This window comes from Girardinichthys multiradiatus, chromosome 1, assembly GCF_021462225.1.
Source record: "Girardinichthys multiradiatus isolate DD_20200921_A chromosome 1, DD_fGirMul_XY1, whole genome shotgun sequence".
Taxonomy (NCBI): Eukaryota; Metazoa; Chordata; class Actinopteri; order Cyprinodontiformes; family Goodeidae; genus Girardinichthys; species Girardinichthys multiradiatus.
The window spans coordinates 14850766-14856106 of record NC_061794.1 but is presented as its reverse complement, the minus strand read 5'-3'; the positions used below and the strand labels follow the sequence as shown (position 1 = coordinate 14856106).

Below are 5341 nucleotides of genomic sequence, written 5' to 3'. Positions count from 1 at the left end.
CTGATACGGCCAAGGATGAAGGTGTATCTTTCTTTCTGGATGATGGAATTTTAATGCGTAGATGGTGTCCTATTCTGCTTCCTGGTGCTGATTGGAACATAGTTTTACAGATTGTGGTTCCTTCCAGTTATCGAAAGAATATTTTATCATTAGCACATGAAAGTAAATGGTCAGGACACTTGGGTGTTTCAAAGACATACCAACTGATTTTGAAACACTTTTACTGGCCTGGATTAAAAACAGATGTGGTTAAATTCTGCCGCAGTTGCCACATATGTCAGATGGCTGGAAAGCCTAACCAGACCATACCAAATGCTCCGCTCCATCCAATTCCTGCAGTGAAAGAACCATTTGAACGCATCATTATGGATTGTGTGGGTCCTTTACCACGAACCAAATCTGGTAATCAGTTTTTACTTACCTTAATGTGCGCTTCCACTCGCTACCCTGAAGCCATTCCTCTCCGTAAAATCACTGCTAGTTCAATCATTAATGCCATGACCAGATTCTTTTCTACATTTGGTCTTCCAAGAACTGTACAGACAGATCAAGGTACACATTTCAAATCGAAACTCTTTAGACAGGTTCTTAAAGAACTAGACATTAAACATGCTGTTTCTAGTGCATATCATCCTCAATCTCAGGGAGCTTTAGAACGTTGGCATCAGACTTTAAAGTCTATGCTGAAGAAATACTGCCTTGAGAATAAGAAAAGCTGGGATGAAGGTATCCCTTTTGTACTGTTTGCAGCTAGAGAATCCACTCAGGAATCATTAAGATTTAGCCCTGCAGAACTAGTGTTTGGTCATACTCTTCGCAGTCCACTAAAAATTCTGAAAGAGAAACTTTTGAACTCTGACACTTCCGCTCAGGAAAACATTTTGGATTATGTTTGTAAGTTTCGTGAGCGTTTGCATTCTTCCCGTGCAATTGCACAAGAGTTCCTTTGTGACTCTCAGAAATCAATGAAAAGGCGTTATGATCATTCTGCTGTTCTTCGTCACTTTCAGGTTGGCGACAAAGTTTTGGCATTACTGCCTATCCCTGGATCTGCTCTTGATGCCAAGTTCTCAGGTCCTTATGAGGTTAGTGATCAACTGAGTGACACTGACTATGTGATAAACACTCCTGAAAGGAGGAGAAAAACCAGAGTGTGTCACATAAACATGCTAAAACCGTACTACATTCGAACAACTAACCCAAATATGGACCAGAGTAAAATAAAACCCAGTGGCAGTGCAGCCATAATTGTGACAGATGATGTTAGCTCTGAATCGGGTGAAGATGGTTTAACTCTTCGCTCCAGTTTTCACCAAAGTCCTCGTTTGCCCAATTCTGAAATGTTGAAAGAGTTTTTAAATAGTCTTACACATTTGCCTGAAAGCCAGCAAGATGATATTTTATCACTGATGAGCAGTTTCCTATGTCTATTCAATGACATACCGACACGCACTACAGTACTTGAACATGACATTGATGTCGCTAATGCTAAACCCATTAAGCAACATCCTTATAGAATAAATCCTGTTAAAAGAGCTCTAATGAACAGTGAGACAGAGTACATGTTGCAAAATGGATTTGCAAAACACAGTTCGAGTTCTTGGAGTTCTCCCTGTAATGAAATGAAACCCGATGGCACACCACGTTTCATTACCGATTACCGCAAGGTAAATTCTGTTACAGTTACTGACTCATATCCACTTCCTCGCATTGAGGACTGTGTAGATAATGTGGGAAATGCTCAGTATGTAAGTAAACTAGATTTATTAAAAGGATATTGGCAAGTACCCCTCACAAAGAGAGCTTCTGATATTTCTGCTTTTGTTACACCAGACCAATTTTTACAGTACAATGTGATGGCGTTTGGGATGTGTAATGCCCCTGCAACCTTCCAACGCCTAGTAAACATTGTTTTGTCTGGTTTGTCTAACTGCAGTGCATACTTGGATGATATAGTAGTATATACTTCTACCTGGACAGAACACGTAACTGTTTTAAAACAAGTGTTCACTCGCCTTGCTAAAGCTTCTTTGACCTTAAACCTCGCCAAATGTGACTTTGGGAAAGCCACAGTGACCTATCTTGGTAGACAGGTAGGCCAAGGACAAGTGCGACCTTTAAAAGAAAAAGTTTCTGCCATTACTTCGTTCCCTGTGCCTTGCACTAGAAAGGCTTTACGCCGTTTTCTTGGTATGGCAAGTTATTATAGGAATTTCTGTCGCAACTTTTCCACTATTGTTCATCCTCTGACTGGTCTATTAAGTCCAAAAGTCAACTTTGTATGGACCCCAGAATGTCAACATGCTTTTGATAGCATTAAATCTCTGTTATGTCATGCTCCTGTACTCTCTGCCCCAGATACAGAAAGGCCCTTTAAACTTGAGGTTGATGCGAGTGCAGTGGGAGCTGGTGCTGTCCTCCTACAGGAAGGTAAAAATGGAGCTGATCATCCCATTTGTTATTTTTCTAGGACGTTTAACAGAAGCCAGCTTAACTATTCCATCATTGAGAAGGAAGCCTTGGCTTTGCTTTTGGCTTTACAACACTTTGAGGTATACCTTGGATCCTGTCCTTCTCCAATTGTGGTCTACACTGACCATAACCCACTTGTCTTCCTAGCACGTATGTACAACCATAATCAAAGACTCATGCGTTGGGCTTTAATCATTTAAGACTTTAATCTGAACATCAGATACAAGAAGGGTTCAGCAAACATCTTGGCTGATGCTTTATCAAGACAGGAGTTATGAAAACAAGAGCTTGTTATTAAAATGTAAGTGAAGGGATGGACATTTTGTTTCACATTTTTAGGGGGGGGGGGACAGCAGCAATAAAGATTTTATTGAATAAAAGAAATAGGCTACATGTTTTATTTTCTTATAACGGTTTATGGTGAAAATGTAATCCATCGGGGTGGTAGTGTCATCTTACAAAGAGACTTTTTTGACTTCCTTTCAGCATTTTTTGGATCTTCCAGCTCGGATCTCGACCAATTGGGAGAAAGAGTTATCTGCCTTCTTCTTCTTGTTCTTCTCTGCTTAACGCTGGGGGGTGCTTCAGCAGTTTCAATAGATGTCACCTGGCCCTCTGTTTTGAACCGTCTATATTCATCATGAGCATAAGGGTTAATGACTGAAGATATGGGGATGTTTACCTCTGACAAAGTATGAAGAAAGTATGACCATCCTCGGGGTAGGGGTCCTCCATATTTTTTAAATGGAAGCATGAGATTTTTCAACAAGTCAATCATGTGGGACCCCTTTACAACATTTCCTTTATATACAAATTCACCTCACGAAGTCTAACTCTCACTTCTTTCAGATAATTTCTTCAAAATGTACTCAGCATTTTTACGGTTATGCTTCGGTAGGCTTTTCAGTTCATCTGTAACAACCTGATCCTTAGGGGCCTCGTCCTGCCCCGGGCCTTGTTTTCCTTGTTTCCAATGCTCAGGAACCTCACTTGATGTGTCACGCTGCAGCGTCAAACTCACCCGCTGTTCTTCTTTCACACCTTGCTTGAGTAGAGTCAGATACCTCTGCAAAAGCGCATCATATTTCTTGATTTTTTCGTAAGAAGTCAAACCGGGCTCATTTAATATCGCTCTCATGTCAGCATCCAAATTCTTCTCCGCCGTCTGTCTGATGGACGTGTCTGACTGGGTCAGATGCTTGAATTGATGAGGGGAAATGAGAAGCATCTTTTGCGATGTTCTGAGAGACATTATCTCCTGATTATACCACCCACTAGATCAAGGGAGCAAGAGCCGTTAAGATGGGGAGAATAAAACCACCTCCTTGACTTTTTAGAGCCAGCTGTTTACGTTTGATACCGGTTGTTTTATCAGCCAACAATCTAATGATTTTTCTCTGCTTCTTCAATTGTCGGTGTTGAGAGGGCGATAGTTTAATGTTACCTTTTAAAATATTCAGAGCAATCTCACACACAGCCTGAAAAAAGTCGGGAGAGCAGTGTGCGAGAATATCTTTACGTTTCTGAGGAGTAGCTTGGTACAGAGCTCTGAATAATGGGACGTTCCTTTTTATACATGGAGACATGATGACTTACTTTATTCTGGGTACGTACACAGCAGGCCACTGGTGAGGAAGTATGCCCGTTCTCAGTCTGAAATGTTCTGGGCAGGTAGGCGTAAATATCCATGAGCTTCTCTCATTGCACCTTCAAAACATTCCAGGAAGACGGAAATTTGGCGGGCTAGTATATTCAGCTGGAGTTTATCTCTCGGGTTTTTAAAGCAACACCATATAATTAGCGTTCAGGCTGATGTTGCGACTGTACTTTCCCTGATGAAAAACATTCTGAGTCAACATCATGACGCTCATATTACAATGGTGACGAAACTGGGTAAAGACCTTCATCACGTTTTCATCATCTGAGGCTTGAACGATTACGTCATCTAATATGATCAGATGATTCTGATCAGGAGGAAACAGGTTTTCATCTTCAAAAGAATGAGGCAATCCTTCCACAAAGGTAATATTTTTATTCATCTTCTGCAATTCAGCATACATGGGCTGAAAAGATGTGTAAATCAATACAATATTTTCAGGAGCAACATCCATGACATGGTTACAATTTTGTAATACTTTTTACAAAGAAAGTTTTCCCACAGCCGCTGGGTCCAACAATCAAACATGAGAAAGGTGCTCTAAATCTAGGATCAAAATCAATCTCCTGTAAATCCATGGAACTTTTTTATTATTATTATTATTTTTTTCTTCTTCTTAAGCTCTAATAACCAAAAGGCAGAGTTGTCCCGTCAGAAAAAAGACGTCTCTTATCATAGACCAACCGAAACCTTTTAAGAAATGTTGCGTTTCTCAAGCGGAATCTTTTTTTATCCCTCCTGATCGTGTGCTGAGGAATTTCAATGAAACTCTCACTGGTTGTTGATAAATAGGAATCAACTAGCCCTTTGATGCTGTCAAAATTGACCCTCTCGCTGCATTCATGCATCTGAGTGATGCCCTTGAGACGCATCACTACTTTTTTACGGTTTTTGGTTTGGTATGCATAACTCTTGGGTCCTGTCGATGCAAACTCCAAAATAGTGTTCCCATCTAACTCGTCTGTAAGATCACCCAGATAATTTCGCAGTTCCAAAGGAGTTTCACCACTTTTTGTCACATAAATCAAACTGTCCGTGTCAATATAAATCAATCTGTCCTGTAACTTCTCCATGCCGCTGAGAAGTTTTAAACGTGCATAAGCGGTGGTGAATGCTGCAATAAACACATTTTTTACCTTGTTTGGAGGAGAGATGACATGTTTACTGTAGTTCCACTGCACTACACACATTTCAGGGTTGAAGAAATGGAAG

The 5341-nt window shown here is 40.6% G+C and overlaps 1 long non-coding RNA gene across 1 annotated transcript; it reads right to left on the bottom strand.

The window, feature by feature from the left end:
* Window positions 1-204: 204 nt before the first annotated feature.
* On the bottom strand, window positions 205-536 carry LOC124874358. Its single transcript, XR_007039780.1, has 2 exons — window positions 422-536; window positions 205-333 (listed from the first exon to the last, which is right to left on the bottom strand). It is a non-coding gene; the product is annotated as an uncharacterized LOC124874358 (long non-coding RNA).
* Window positions 537-5341: the final 4805 nt, after the last annotated feature.